The sequence below is a fragment of the Lathamus discolor genome, chromosome 3 (genome assembly GCF_037157495.1).
Source record: "Lathamus discolor isolate bLatDis1 chromosome 3, bLatDis1.hap1, whole genome shotgun sequence".
NCBI lineage: Eukaryota > Metazoa > Chordata > Aves > Psittaciformes > Psittacidae > Lathamus > Lathamus discolor.
Window position 1 is genome coordinate 33,818,292 of NC_088886.1, and position 16,731 is coordinate 33,835,022.

The 16,731-nt window shown below is 37.4% G+C and overlaps 1 protein-coding gene across 1 annotated transcript in view; it reads right to left on the minus strand.

Annotated features, from left to right (window-relative positions):
- The window catches only part of NLGN1 (neuroligin 1), a 482,423-nt gene extending 469,088 nt beyond the window's left edge, over window positions 1-13,335 (minus strand). Inside the window, exon 1 of the mRNA XM_065674563.1 lies at window positions 13,274-13,335. The gene's annotated coding sequence lies outside the window, so the exon portion shown is untranslated. The remainder of the gene's footprint in view (window positions 1-13,273) is intronic.
- Window positions 13,336-16,731: the final 3,396 nt, after the last annotated feature.

Here is a 16,731-nt window from a genome sequence, read left to right on the forward strand (position 1 = left end):
TAAAGGGGTTTATGTTACTGTTTCGTTACAAAACTAAAGGTTCTTTTCTTAAGGCCAATGGAAACTTTCAAATTGAACTCTACCTGAACTAAAGGAATTGTTTTTATGACAGTTAAAAAGATGCAATGTGGCATATTCTGAAATGTGCATGTAATTTATATTAATTGTACAGCATACTGACCTTTTACAGCCTGCAGTGAGGCTGTAGCTCTGTGGCAATACATAACATAGTGAGGCAAGAGAAACAAGTTCAGGGTTAGCCTATCAGTGACTTGAGCCTTCCAGCACATGTGGGTACCAATAAAGACAACAAATTTCCTTGGTCCTCACTGAGAAGCCGCAAGATCCATCACTACTCATGATTCTTGAGTGAGTCATTTCAGCAGAAGGCTCTGACAAGAGCCTTTTGGTCCATTCTCACAGAAGAAACAGTAATAATTAGTCGTATCTAACTGAATAAAAATGAAAATAATTGACAAAATGGGTTTCTCAGAACTCGCTTCAAAAACTGCTAGGGCTCTTATTGTATAAGCAGGCTTCACTGAAGTCAATAAATTCACTAACTTACATAAGCTGACAACTGCCCATTGAATTTAATGGGAAATTATATCCTTTCTATAGATTTTCTCTACTGCTTATAATTACAGTTCTCACACTACAGGATGATTCAATGATCAATCTTCTACTTCAGACCTTTTGTTATGACGGGCTTCAAGCCCACCATTTTGTAAAGTAAGTAAATGAGAGAGATTCAGATGAGCTTTCAGACTAAGCACAACCCAAAAGTTACCACTTATTGCTATATAATGTTCAAAACATTACATTCACAGAAAAAAAATCTTGCAGTTAATACATGGGCAAACAGGAACTCAAGAAGACTGGCACTGGCCATCAGGGAAATACATCTGGGTGCAGGAGCCTCCTTGTGCAGCTCGAATAGCCACAACCTACAGTTCACTCTACATTCCTTTTCAAAACCAGCCAAATTTGCACTTTAAAAATTACAAATTTGTACTTAAAAGTTAAGAAAAAACTATATCAGAAATCTGTTACAGATTTCCAAACACATTCAGAGGTCAAAAAAAGCTTGGAGTTTTGTTGGCAATATAGTTTTAACTGGGGCAGAATATATAGGAAAAGTAATTTCTTCAGAGATGAAGAAAAATAAATTTTAGAACAGAACCTTAGGTTATATCAGTCAAATTACACTGATCTACTGATCAAAGACTTTATTAACTTAAGTCAAAATGGTGGAATTCATATTTAAAAGATACTGCAAAACCTATGCAGACAGCAGCCCCTCCAGTTCTGTTAGAAGCAAAAGCTGTCTCTTCCAGAGGAGTTGCAGAGCCATTTTTCATAAATTTAGCAAAGACTTCTCAAGCTAGTGGGACATGCTTTGCAAAGAACTTTAGTGCCTTTAGAACGCTCTTAAAGACATTAACCCGTATATTTGATGTGACAGTGCTCCGTAGGTAAGCCTGGGGCAGAAGCACCTCATTCCACGGTGCGCATCCCTGAGGTGCTGTGACAAAGATGATCACCCCAAGAAAGCAGTGGCGTTCAGACAACATCTTTCCTACTACACCCTTGTAACACCAGCAATATTAATCCACCTTTCCTCCAAGTAAAGCAGGATCCTGCTTTTTGAAGTAGTTAGGCATATATTAAAACAAACAAACAAGCAAGCAAAAAAGCCACACACACACATGCACACAAAAAGACCAACCCACAAAACAAAACAACATTAAAAGAGTACATATAATAAAAAATAAACAAACCCTTCAGCAAGCTAAGGATGAGTGTGTAGGCAGATCAAGATCAATGGTAAAACCCAGGGCACTGAAGTAGTAATTAAAAATAAACAAACAGGAGATAAAAATAGAATTTAGACAAAATATTTTCTCATAAAGTTTATACAGTAGACAAGCACCCTATCAAAACCAGCAGGAGAGGAAATTTCTTTCTATTTTAAGTAAAATGAGATCCATTCCCTGTAGAATGCAAGATGCAAACTCCAATTAAGCCAATTATCAAAGCCAGACTAAATTCCAATTTTTGAGATTTGTAAATACTTCTGAATATTGGAATTCAGAAACAGCCTGGTATTACCCCTGCAATGTACACCAGTTACATCCTCCTCTGTCACCTAAAAGCCCAGGAAGAATATGATGCTAAATACTTTATACTAGCTCATGTACCTTAGCTATTTAACACAAAATCAGAATGTAAGTTCAAGTGCTTTCTACTTAAATGACAGCCCCTTGAAAATGAGAGAGTATATTAGGGCACATCATAAAAAAAAAGCACAAATAAGCTGTAAATTTTGCTTTAATACTCTCATTTTCTGTACTTAGAGAAGTACAATGATCATGCATTCCCCGTGAGTGACTTGTACTCATTACCCCTCTTTTCCATGTGACTCCTCGTAAAAAGGGAGTCTCCAACATCTTTGTAACTATCTTTTAAGTACTGGAACATGGTGATAAGGTCTCTCCTGAGCCACCTTTTCTCTAGGCTGAACACATGTAGTTGCAGGGGAGAAACAGGTAAGTTCAGCATCTTTGGTAGCACCATGAGGTTATTTTGCTCTATCTACATTAATACTCATATTGTTCCAGTTAAGCTATAGCTATTACTGTTCCATATCTTAAGGGGGTTCCTTGGGAAATATCCCTGTTAAACAGCAGTGTTAAAGTACTGCATCCCAGTCAGTTTAGATGCACCATAATTCGATTTTTACATACAGAGAGAACTTTTATTTCTGGATGCTCTTTAAGTTTTACATAAAATCCACCACAGCTCGGAGGTGGAGTGTGAACAGCAACAGAGGGCTATGGGCCACAAAAGGAAAAGACATTTAGGGCAGCAGTAGCAGAGCCAACTGTAATTCATAATTGAGCACCTTAATAGCCATAGTTTTCATGTTCTGGTGTGAAAAATCTGCTTAATATATACAGCTTCTCTTCAATAAGATCAGGGCTCTGAAATAAGCCAAACCTACCTGCTGCTTAGCTGGCACTGAATCTGCTAAAGTATTATTCAGACGCATACCTACTAACAGTCTTGAAAAGTGCAAGCCTTACTGAGGTCAATAAGAATAGGAATATTCCATAGAATATAGGGTGTTTTTTTCATTCACTCAGTCCTGTCTGTACCAATGACAGAAGTAGCTCTTGGGGACTGCTTTAACAGTAACCTGTGTGTGTGTTTTTTCATTATTATGACTAATATTCTCCAATTCCTCTAAAATCATTTTGACCAAAAATAGAGTTGTGATTGTAAAATGTGGGTAATGAGAAATGTTTTATCCTAAATATGAAAAAGTACCAGTGATAAAGCACAAACCGTTTCAGAATTGATAGAGGGCAGCTTTGCGTAAGTATTGTTGAAAAGCCCAGTCACCCATGTTGCAATGAGCCAGCTGGCAAGATCAAGGGGTGGCAGCTTTCAGGAGGGTTCAGTGCTCTGCTCCAGCTTACAGCTGGCCTGTCAGCAGTGAAGCTCTCTTGGATTTTATCTATGGCCTGGGACCACAAGGCCAGATTCCAAGGAGAGCCAAAAGGCTGTTTAGAGAAGTTAGAATTGTTCAAGTCAGCAGGAATTGATTTAATTTAGCTCATTTTTAATCGTCAGGGACTACCTGACACTACATTCCCAGGCTCTCATGAGTGTTTTTTTTTGGAATTTAGTGAAGAATGGCCATATCCCAGAGGAAGAGCATGCAGTTATTGAGACAATTCACAGTTAGAGGCTAGAGTTGTGAGACTGAATGTTTTTTTTAAACAGGCACCATGTTTTAGCTGTTGCAGATTTTTTTTTATTTTTTTTTTTTAAGTGTTAGTAAACAATAATTATGTTACTAACAATCTGGAATAATGGAATTACCCAAGCATGTCCTGGAACGTCAGGCAAAGGTACAAGTAATCTTATGCTGCAAAAGTTAAACTAATCCATGGAAGCAAGAGAAACTAATGCTGGTTACGTGACAGCTTACTACAGGACTGTTGCATCTCCTTGCTCTGTATATTGTCTTCTTCAAGAACCAAGACAATAACAGTCTGATCAGATATAGCCATTTAAGTGTCCTGTCAATGATAATGGTCCACAAAAACACTCCGGCAATACAGTAAGTTATATGTCAATTCACTTGAACAAATGAATTGAGTTTTCACTAGTCTGAGGAGAGCCAAAAACTCAAATCTGTGTTGGTGGGATACACTGGTGTTTCTTATATGATTCTGTCATTTTACTGTTGGAAATTTTAATTATTGAGAAGATTCAAATGAAGTATTAAAACAAAAATGCTACACCAGTCCATATTGTGCAACTGCTAGTGTCAGATACCTTGCCTGAACTAACATCCTCTAGCCCAAAAGCACCACTTTAAATCTCAGCGTAGTATTTTCTGTAGTCTTTATAACACACGTGTATCCTTGTCAAAGTATGTAGCTATGTATGAACTTGGCAACATAAAAAATTGGAGTAACATAGGGCTCTATTAAATTATGCATAATACAAGAGCAAGTGGCAGATGGCATTGTAGAGTATGCTGAGATACTGGTATTTATACAATAAGCATTAAAATAAATGTGTCTAGATAAACGAGGTTATTTGCAGGTATGACGCACCTAATGCTGAAATAAATGTTTATTTTCGGGTTGTATGCATCATGCACAGGTTATTTTAGACACTGTATCTGTCAGATTGTAAGATTGATGTGATGCAGAAATGCAGACGCTAGTGAAGGGAGTTCACAGTAGTGTGTAGAAGAGAGATGAGTATTAAGGAGACAAAGGCTTCATAAAACAACAGCATGGGAAAAAAAAAAAACCTATCTTGACATCAGGGAAAAGAGGAGGGACAAAGGGAGGTGACAAAATGTTTCAAAACGCTTGAAAAATGAAATCAGGAGATTAAGAGACATATCTTTGGGGGGGGGGGGGGGGGAAGGGAAAGAATGCAAGATGTAAAAGCAGCTGCTAGGACAAACTCCTAGGAGAGGGAAAAATCCTATGACTTATGTTTCCCTCCAGCCCTTCACTCTGCTCTCTTAGTAATGTACATGACAAAGGAAAAGGGCAAGACCTGAATATGGAAAATACTGTAGGAAATCAGACCAGTGTCCACCTTCTCCAGCACTCTACAAGTCCTCCTTATTTGGACTTGTGCTAATATCCTGCTGCTGAAGCGAGCAGTTGAGGTGCAGGTCCCTTCCACTGCCTGAATAAAATGGATGCATAGCAATCAGTGCAAATAAGGTATAACATTGCCTTAAACTACCTTGTCAACAGGTTTTTGACCTCAAGTATTGTTGCCCTAAATAGATACTTGTGTCCCTCTGGTTATAAAAGGAGGTAAAGATGCACTCACAAAAACCTCCCACGTTTTTGTGACAAGCAGCAGAGCTGTAGGAGGAGACAGGTCACATTACATTCTGTAGGGTTTTACTTGGAAGAAATTAAAATAATCACATGGGAATAAAAGGAAGCATTTGAGAAGGGTGGCTGGTTTTGAAAACTTGCTGGGGATAGCAGTGAGACTTGGATCATAAAGAATATTAATGATGGAGGAAGAACACAAATACCACAGCTTCTGAATGGAAAGGCAAAGTCCCTCTCTGCAGTGCTTCAGACACACTAACAACCCTGCACGTTTTAACTGTTGTCCAGCCTTTTTCACTTAGTGATAATGTCACTGCTTAATTTATCAGGCATATATCACAGACATCTCAGGTACAGAGGTGAAATGTCTATGACAAATTAAGCATTTTTTTTTTCCTTTAAAAACATCAGAAATAAAATGAACTTGAAGTCTCAGTCCACTTGTGCTTTTAGGAGCTCCTCAAATAGTCTATTCCAATTCCACAGCAATTCTATAAAACAAAATGAATAGCACAAATCCAGCAAATACATCTCCTGCCAAGATGAGCTCTCCTGTTTTAAAATCTTTTATAGCATCTAATGTATTTATTTGCAACAAGAGGGCATTATGCCAGTTAACATCTGTGTTCTCTAGAGTTGGTAATTCTGCCTCCCATAACTAGTCATCAATTCTGCATGAAAATACACAACTGTCTTTCCACTATAGATTCTACGTACTGCTTAATTTTTCCATGCACATTTAGAGAAATATTTAGTGAAATACTTCTGTATAAAAAGATACAGAAATTAAAGGAAGATTTAAATATCTTTGGATGCCCTGCCCCTACCTGGGGTTGTCATTTATGGACCTCTGGATTTAGGTCAGACATCCCATTATAAAAAAATTAAAGACAAAATCTTCTGCTATATAAATTGACATAGCTTCTTTGAAACATAGAGAGTATTTCCCAGATGTCTATCAGCTAAAGATTTAGTCCTGAAAGCCTGAGGCAGTTCGCAGAATGCAAATGAAGGATACATATACTCTACTGTGGATTAAATTACCTCAACTAACAACAAAATCAAAGCAGGTGTGTCCTCCTCAAAAGCAGGCATAACAAATTTTACAAGTAGTACATAACTTTCCCAATATAAAGTAACTTGAAAAACTAGATGCCAGAATTGTAAACACATTTAACCTCTCTTCAAATTTAGGTGCCTGAATACCTGTCAGTATTTAGCGTTAAACAACCAGGAAAGAAGCCCATTATTTCCATATGAGAAATTATAAACAAGCATCAAAGTCGTAAGAGACAAAGAGAGGAGTTGAGATTTGAGCCAAGGTCACAAGCAACTGCATGGATCAAAGGCAAACCATGTGCCAAGCAAAATTCTGTAATTCATTACTATGTAATGAAAGAGCCAGTTTTGTTTCCAGCATCATCAAAAACTTCTCTTCCTCCACTGAGACTCCTGCCAGCTTGACCAACCCCAGGATGTAATTACACAGCACTGCTAATTGACAGCATCCTCAAAGTCTGCAAGCTAAAACTCTACCTAAAGCACCTAAATCTCTAACTCTCAACCCTAAAATTTAGTTATTGCAGTGACTGGCTTGTCAATGTCTACATCCTTTGGACCTGGTTTTATGAGAAAAGCTTGCAGTTCTAACTATACCTTCTATGAAGAATTACATTGTAATTAGAAGTCTACCCAAGAACTCTATTTGCATGTAAGCAGCCATTAAATGGACCCTGCTAGCATGGTCTGATGACTAACCTTCTAGTTATTGAACTAACCATTGCCTAAATGTGAGGTAATTCATAATGGCCACTTACAGAAAATTTGTTGAGTATTAGCAGAAGGATGACTGACCACTTTTTACCACTGCATTCAGCATTTGCAGGTTACATTTTATTATCTGAATTTTTCCCCAAGACTTGCGTGATTGGGATCTATGCCTTGGTTTCTGCATAGCTTCAATTGCACAAGAAAAAAATCAATATAACACTTCAGCAATGAGAACAAGGAATTTCAGTAAAAGTGCCATGTGCTCTGAATATCCACAGAAGAAGAAACACCTTTGATGAGGTCAACAACATGACCAGCTTCTCATCAAGAAAACACATAAAGGTTTTCATTACTTCTTGAGAGGTTTGTGAGGCAAATTATAGTTTCTATAGTACTGTCAAACACGGTACTCAGGTTTCCAGTTTATTAGTTAGAGGAAGTCATTTTATTTATCTGTTGTGGTTACTGGTTCTTCTTTTTTCCTCGAGATTTCTCTTTGGCTCAGTGTTTTCTCTTGAAATTGCTCATATTTTGGACAAGAAAACAGATTTATTTTCTGTGATACGCTTTCAATTGGTGATATCAGAAAACAAGTAGAAGAATGTGATATAGGTTTCAGGTTACATGCAGCAGCCAATTTTCTAGGATTAATGTCTCAATTAAATGGAAGTATAACTTCAATATTCTTTTCAAAAATGTGTATCAAATCACACTGTCTTTCTCCTTTCTGGCAAATGTTTTAGTTATTTTACAGACCAGTGAAGTTCTGAGAGTCAGGTTGTTTTCTGTCTCAATCACAACAGAGTAGACTTAATTTTCAAGCTTGTATACATACAGTTTTCTTGCAGGAAGATTTATAGCAGTCCAACTTCAGTCAATACCTTAGTTAAAGAAACAACAGAGCTTTCAAACTGGCTATGACTGTAAACTACTCTTTCCTTCACTGTTCAGATTATTAACTCAATTCATTCTTTTGTCTTGAAATCACCACCTTATAGACAGTCTTTATAAATAGTTCTGTAGAGGGCTAAAGGGGAACCATTCAGCCAAGGCACCTTTTGCCTTCCCAGTCTCAATATAAATACTAAAAAATGTTTCAATTTGGTCTCATGTATTTAAAGCAGGAAAACAGCTGCACTCCTACACAAAATGGCTATTGTTGATTTTTGGGTGGTTTTCACTGCATAACCCAAGAATCAAAAGCTAATGAGCTAATCCCAAGTAACTGAGAAATCCTTTTTCTTTCTTTTTTTTTTGTTTTAGGCTGGGGGTGTTCCTCTCTCTTTCTAAACACTCAACTATGGCATTCAGAGACTTTTACATTAAAAAAAATATTAAAAAAAAAAGTATTCCAGATTCTGACTTGATTTTAAGATGTTCTCCCACACACCTGACTCATGGTCAAGCTGTTTAGCCTAAATATAGTGTGATTAATATAAGTAGCAAGTTAAATTGTTCTTCTCAACCAGGATATTTTAACTCCATCTATATTTTTTCCAGTTACCTAAAGACCTGAACATAAACAGAAATGGACTACTGAGAACCATTGGAATAGTTTGGCAGGGACTGATGCCAAACTTAAGACTTACTTCTTCATAATGCGGACAGCAATAGGCACTGCCATCTGCCCTAGAACTGGAGTGTGAAGCACCTCAATACATTTGATGTTCCTTCTCAGAACTTTCAATTCTCCAGGTTGTCCCTAAACACAAAATAACATGAAACTTCTAGTGTTCATTTTATAGTTAAATATTTCAGCATTGTGGCTGGTTGTTTGAATAGTAATTAAGTATTTTTTACCTGCTTTTGAGTGCTACTTTTCCTATTCAAACACTTTTTTGTTATTGAGCATATGGAGGTATATTCCTGGCTTCCACACTACAAACAATTAATTTGGTAGATGCTGCACCTGTCACTGTTTTGTGTGTCTCCATACAAGAACAGAAAATTGCATTGGTGCAAATGTCTCTATTGATCTGCTTCTATCATCAATGCCTTCTTTACAGTTTACACTGACATCCATCCATTTTCACTGCATTCACACCAGATGATATAGAAACACCATGCATTCCAAACTCTGGCCACAGCCTCAGTAACAAACTTAAACCATTTTTTTCTCAAGCTTCACACTCCAACATCTGGAAAAAATAGTAACAACAACAAAATTCTTGAGCTATACTATTCTATTAGAAAACCAAAGAAGATTTTTGTACATCGGTGTGCATGACGATCATATATTCTACCAAAAGCAACACAGGGTTATAGAGGTTCTTGTACTATAGTGGGAAGGTCATTAGACATCTGAAATAGTAATTACCTGCGTCTACTCACTATCCTCCATGACATCCCTAACAAGAGGGTCCTTTATCATGCCTCTTAGTATCCTTCACAGACATTGTAACAAGGAATGCAAGAACTGGGGTGTTATTTTTTAGTTATTTTTACATTTGAAATAAATTATTACATAATACTTTGTGGCAGACCATCCTTCTTTTATTACCTTTGAACAAAAAAGTGCAATGCTTAGGAGCAAAAGTATTGACAAAGTAAGGTTAGTTTTCTCTGTAAAGAACTATTAACTAAAGCCCAGAGCACTGCAGTGAGTTAATATATCTATTGCTAACTTCCATCTTTTAGAGGTAGGAGGAGGCAGCAAGGGGCTAAGAGAATTATCCAAAGCAGAGATATTGAAAGATGCTTATGCCATAATCAGTTGTTTCATAAAAAGAAGATCAGACCATGAACAGCAGCACCGGCCTAGCTGCACTTAGCTGTTGTTGGGGTTTTTTGTCCCAGAGAAGACATTTAATATCAAGTTTAATCATCCAAGACTGTCAAACTTGATTCCTTATGAAAGGTCCTCTCACTGAAGGCATAGGGAAACTATTTTTTTTTTTTTTTTTTATGTAAGTCTTCATACTTTACATTTCAAGGGCTTTTTGCTTTTCTTTCTTTTTCATACCTTTAGTATAAGCTAAAAATATTTTTAATAGTGATTGCCATAGCAATAAGTAAGCTAAACTCTCAGTGTTTGAAGTTCCAACTAATGCTTGACAGTTCAATGTTGTAATTGACTCAATTTGTTTATTACATCAAGTTTAACATAACATTCTCCACACAACACTTAGGTTCTTCATGGCTCCACACAGGGCAGCACAGGGGGAAATTTGGATCCAGCTAGGAGAGGAGCAAGGACAAGTGAAGTCTCAGTAATTTCTTGAAAGAAACAATGCTATGGGAACACACCCATAACAGATCCTGCTTTCAGCTAGGGGACTGAGGAGTGGGCATGGAAGGGTAGCTCTGAATTGCTTCCATGGGCACCTCTACCCAGTGTTCCTGCTTTGCCTTTTCCTTCAGCATGAAGCCTGTTTTACCAGCACTTTTGCAGAGGCAATAAATCCAGTCCTAAATAAAGAGACACATGACTTTGGAAATAAACTTGAACATACTGAAAGCACCTCAATGCCTTTGGTGAGATATCAAGAAAATTAATTTCCATTGATAACATAAGAAAATGGTTACTGATAAGACATTAGGAGCAATTTTATCTAGCTACTTTGTTTTAGTAAAGAAATACAGTATTTCTGTTCAAGTCACTCTGAAATTTGGTATCTGTTTGATTACAGGGGACATAAAAGATGGGTGATCAGAAAACTTGCAATATAAAGGGCAAGCAACCTGATTTTAGAGACCCTAAAATATAAGAAGGGCTCAAAATCCAATCTAGAGCTTTTGTTTTGTTTTGTTTTGTTTGCTTCAATAAATCTACATTTTATCTTCTCTGCAGGGCACAAGTTTATCTTCCAAACAACGTCCATTTTGAAGATACACTCATCAGCATTGCAGTATAATTTTTTTGAGATGTACCGTAGGATTTCTGACTCCTATGGAGTAGGAGTAATGGAATAATATAAAGATTACAGCTTAAAGCATAAATACAGCAGTGTATTTGCCCTTGCCTTTTGTAACAGACAAGGCTTTAGTATAGAGAAAAAATATCATATCATGCAGGTGCATATTCATGAGGCATACCAGGTGCAGGTAAATATGCTTGATTCTGAAACTACACATAGCTAGTCACCTGTGATTTATATATTCTCACCAACTTGTATTTTTGCTCCTCTGTTTAACTTTCCTCAAATCAAAAGCCTAGTTCATCATACTGCACATTACCACTAGGAACCATTACCACAGTTTGACCATTCATTAAGGTGTCAATATTCATCCTAGCACTCTTTGCTCTGGAATCTACAATTAAATTATTGCTTTAATTGTCTGCTGTCACTAACAGATAACGAAGTACATGTGACTAGTCCACAGCAGCAACTAAAGGTACTTCCTTAGTGCAGAATTACAGTACAGATTGAAATGTTCTTTCTTTAGGCATAAGAAACAGTCCTAAATCACTGCTTCAACACAGCCGTCTCCAAATGATGGGGTTTGGGGTTTTCCTTTTTCCAAGTTGTGATTCACACTTGTACTTGCCACTGGCCTAATTTTAAAGTTATGGTGCTTTCTGCTTTCCAATCCTTATCAAGATTCTGAGACTGCTGATACACACAATAAGTATTTCCCCGAAAATGGAGGGAGTTTTTAAAGTAGATGTCCATGTTTTGATTGTCTGGGAATTCTTTTTATATTTTCATGGGCATCCATGAAGGAGGACAGGAATTGGCAACGACACACTGGAGTTATGTTGGAAGGCCAAATTCTCAAAGTTTCCTAGTAAATAATACTACTGTTTTACCCAGGCTAAGCCTCATTCTCCACTACATGTAGAACAAGACCAACCCAAAATAATGGGGAGCAGTGGCACACACCTGCATGCAGGTAAAGTGACAGTGCCTCCAACCGCACAATATTCCTTTCATACTGTTTTGATTGTTTTATTCTGTATCAGAGATTTAAACTGTGCTGAAGTGGTTTATAGTTCTAGTTAAGTTAAGAACTGACATTTTAATGGCACATTTGAGGAATTTATATAGACAAGCCATATGACCCTGACGTGATAGCTTAAATGTAGCCCTGAGTAATTCAGCCCAGACCCCAAGGGTTCACGCAAAATCATAACTCTCTTTAGTCTTTTGAGCCATTAAAATTCAGCAAGACTGTGAAGTTGACAGCTGTTTACTGTAAGGTTACCTCCTGCCTGCCAAATAATAGGGCTGCAACTGGCACCCTTCCACCCTCTTAGTTGAGAAAAGACTTAGTTATAGCCAGAACAGAACTAAAACCTTTCCTCTAGCTGGAAAGTTGTGTATCTTTAAACAGGCTTAAGCAAGACTGAATCGGTCCATTACCTTTGGTTCTTTTCAAAGTAAATGTTACCACAACATTTTAGTGGAATATAAATGCCAAACTAGAATTCAGCCTAGTAATACTAGAAGATCCATGAGAAGATTAAGAGTTAATGGCACACATACTTCCAAAGCCTCCCAGCTCCCATTTTTCTTAGGATGCCCACGTTGCTGTGGGAAGAAAACTAGGCTTCCTGCCTTAATCCCTTAGCTAATAAATGGAAAGAAATACTTTTCCTTTGTCACATGGAAAAAAAGCCATAATTTTTTATGACCAGCTGCCAAGAAGATGCATATTAATGATGAAAAAAAATAAATGTCATGTTTGGGTCAAGAAACAGGGCAGAAATGTCAGCAATATCCTCTTATTGGAGGCCAAAGCCCTTTTTCTCATAATTTTGTACTTCTGTGTTTTACTGTTCCTAAGCCCACTCTCAAGCCTGTTGAAAACATCCTGCATTACACCAGTATTAGCTAAAAATAGGGTAGGGGATACAATTACTCCTCTTACTTTTTAGCTTCCTAAGTCTCCTGTGTTCTCTCTCTGCAAGACCATTGAGTTTTCGCTCCCTGGCACAAAGCTTGTGCATCTCATCAAAGAGGACAAACCCTCCTCATTTTCCCTCATAGTCAGAAACACATGCTCAAAGGTACAATTTTGAACCACTCAGAACACATGCATACAACTGAAATATTTCCTTTTTAAGCCACTCTAGATTACACGAAAGTGTCTAATTCTATGAGTGCTTCCTCTTCTCATATTTTAAAACAAAATAGATATTTCTTCACTTCTCTCAAAAACACAGAGTAGGTACCTACCTGCAACAGCAGAGCTGATCAAGAAGCACTGCGATTCAACCAGTCCAGCTGCATTAGGTGCCCAATCTTGAGAAAAAGTAAAAGCTTCTCACACCTCACCTTTTAACAGTTTCTGTTAATTAGCTCTAAATAGCTTCTCATGCACCTGGCTTTCCTAGGTCTTAGGCTCTGTGTTAGAGACCCCAAGTCCCAAACTCAGTGTGGGAGTTGGCTGTAGTGAGCAGCAACTGCTCTGTGGGTGTTTCAGGAACTGACTGGGAGGCAGCAGAATGCTTACTGCTACTTGTAGTTTTGAAGTCATTTGATACTTCTGAAAATCTTATTTAAGAGCTCTGAACAACACCAAATGTCAGAAAAAATGGAATGCAATTAAGATGCTTCTTGTGAACAACAAAAAAAAAAAGCCCTTTCCTGAGTGGGTTATTAGGAAAGTGTTTCCACCTTACAATGAGCTGCAGAGCAGGTATCTGTACAGTCAAGTCATGGACTTGATCGTGTACCATGCCTGGGCCTAGTGCTGGGGCTAGTGCAGCTCTAACATTGAAGTCTCCAGAGAAGACTGCTCAGGACAGCAGCCCCATGTGATGCATGCTATTGCATCCCTCTCTATATTACTCTGTGAATTTTGCTAGTCTGGGCTCCTCTTCAGCATCCACCAACAGTCAGCTGTTGTGTTCTCAATAAAAGCAATCCACACCATTCACGGACATTAGGATGAGGTGAAACTCCCATTTATTTTACTTGCCTTGCTCGTTCATTATTATTTAGCTTGCCTTCCCTTGGCTTTTGTGTTGTTAGTTCTTCTGTTTTCCATGACTAAGATGGATGTTAAATTCTTTGCAAATGGGACTGTTCAACAGATGGCTGTTCAGTTCATGCTCCACTGGATTGACTGTTTGGTCTTTTTATAATTAGATTTTTCTGGTGCTTTGTATTATTTTAATGAATCCTTATTAATGGATGGGGCTAAACAAATAAGCTTTCCTCAAGTGTAACGACATTAAACAGTTAAGATCATGCCATCTTTACATAGCAGTATCTAAAACCATTTTGGCCTGAAAAACATCTTCAGACTGTCCTTGTGCAAGTGCGGGAAATTGTTTTGGATGCCATTATTTTTAAACACTTAATTAATTTTCTTCAAGCCAAGACTATTTTCTTCCTCTAATGAGAATTATAAAGCCTGTCAGGTCTGAGTCTTCTATCTTTAGTCATTTTTTGGAATTATGCAAGTCCAGAATTTAAAATAGAACATATGGAGGCTCCTCAACTTGGTTCAAAAATGGCAAAACTAATTCCATAGAAAGATTTCTCAGAAAAAGCTGACTTGGAAGCCAAGTGGATCATGGAAAATTTTAGCAAAAAGTGTATTTTGAGAAGGTATGAGTTGCTTAAAATACTGTGTTGCATCTTAAACTGAACTTTAGCATTTGCTATCAGGAATGCTATAATAACATAATTATCTATAATATCAGAAATTTTCTGTTCATCCTACTTAAAGGTAATACACTGTGAGTCACTAAAAATTATGAAACTGAATTGCCATTTCAATTTCAGGATAGCATTACCTCAACTTGCACGACCCAGATATACCTGGCTAGGAAGCAAGTTTTCAATATGTATATATTGACATAGACCTTCAGAAAAACAGACTCAATAAAATTTAACATCTCATATCTTTTGGGTAGTATGTTACTGGACACTGAGAGAAAGTTACTCTGTGATGCTTCTCTTCCCATCTGTTATTTCTGTGATTCTTGGCAGTTTTTCCAACTGACAACTCCGCGGTGAAGGTCTGAATCCAGCGATCTGAGTGGGTGATATCTATCAATCTTGTGCCACACATATGCAACATTGCTAGGCAACAGGTAGCAGCATGACACCCACATTCTGTAATTTCCTTTTGGTGACTGAGACTTTTACTATATTAATTATACTGAACTTTATTCCATGTATTTCAGGCATTAACTTCTATGGAAAATATTTTTAAAAACTCTTTGAGCTAAGATTACTTTCTGTTGCATATTAAATGAACAGATATTGGCAACTGATAAAATCATCACTCTAACAATTGCTACATATGAATGGTGCACAAAGGCTTCTAAAATTGCAGATAAGTGGGGTATCAGATTATTTTGTGTTGAAGATAACTATGCTACAAGGAAAAATTTTTGCAAGGACTTCAAAACATAAAAGACATAAAAATGTAAAGTGAGGAGATAACTAGGTAGGAAGTTCCTTTTTTCTCTGCTTGCTTTCTCTACTCTATTTTTTTGCTGGTTTCTCTTTTTCAGTGGTTAGGATGCTACAGAGGGACTAAGCTACAGATTTACTTTCATGTCCCATCACAGACTTTTTGCGTGACCACAGGCAGATGAGCTATGTCACACTACAGAGAGAGCGCAAGTGAGCTGCACTCACTTTACTTCTCTTGAATTAGCCTAGCTTAGGAAAAATAGCCAGCCCTTCAGCGTTATTACACCCTTGCAGGTAATGTATTTTTCTATGGATCTGGGATTTCTCAAAGATGTGTTCCATAGTTATTTAAGCTGCAATAAACTGGGTCATTCTACACATTTAATTTTGAAATAATTTGCCTGTCCTTTCTGAATACACAAAGGAAATCCCTGAAATGTACTCAAATGGAGCTAGTCTATTTGTTGTAAAGTGCTTGTGTTAGCCGCTTATGAGTAATAATAAGTTCAGCTTTAGTTCACACCCTCTGAGAAACCAGCCAAATCAAATTAACAGCAGCATACTCATATTCAAAATTTTTCCAGCAGTCAGAACGTTATTCAGGGCAGCCCTTGAATCACAACCCGAACTCTCTTTGCAGCAAGACAAGGCTCTTTGAAGGCATCTTCAAATGATTACAAGTGATCAAGAGCAATCAAATTACCATTACTTGCAGAACTACCACTGGTTCCCATGTCTTGGCTAAACATGAGTAATTCAGTATGCCAGCATCACTTATGAGAACTTGGACATACCTCTAATCCATTGGGGTTTGGGTTCTCACCTGTGTCACTTTATCTCCCACAGTGTCTGTGAGCTGCTCATAACCTGTGTGTGCAGGTACACAGTTGCTTGCTACATTCAAATGCCATATCAAGGCTGATAGCTCCCTAACTAGCAACTTAATTTTTTCAATTTTAAGATGACTGGAAAGAAGGAAAAACTCCAAATCTTTACGTAATTTGTGGTCAATGAGACAAGTACACTTTTATGCTGTATTTATAAGGCAACTATTGTTACAAATGAAATTTCTTATAAATGTGCCCATGGGATACTTGGGATACTGAGTCTCAGCATCAGTACATTGTACAGGCATGCTGCTCATGCCTGTACAATACATAGTATGTCTATCTGAGAGATATTTGCTGTTGTTACTTACCAGGTTTTATGTTCAGGTTATATCTATGAATGGGATGTGCATTCGGTACAGAAATTTTTATCTG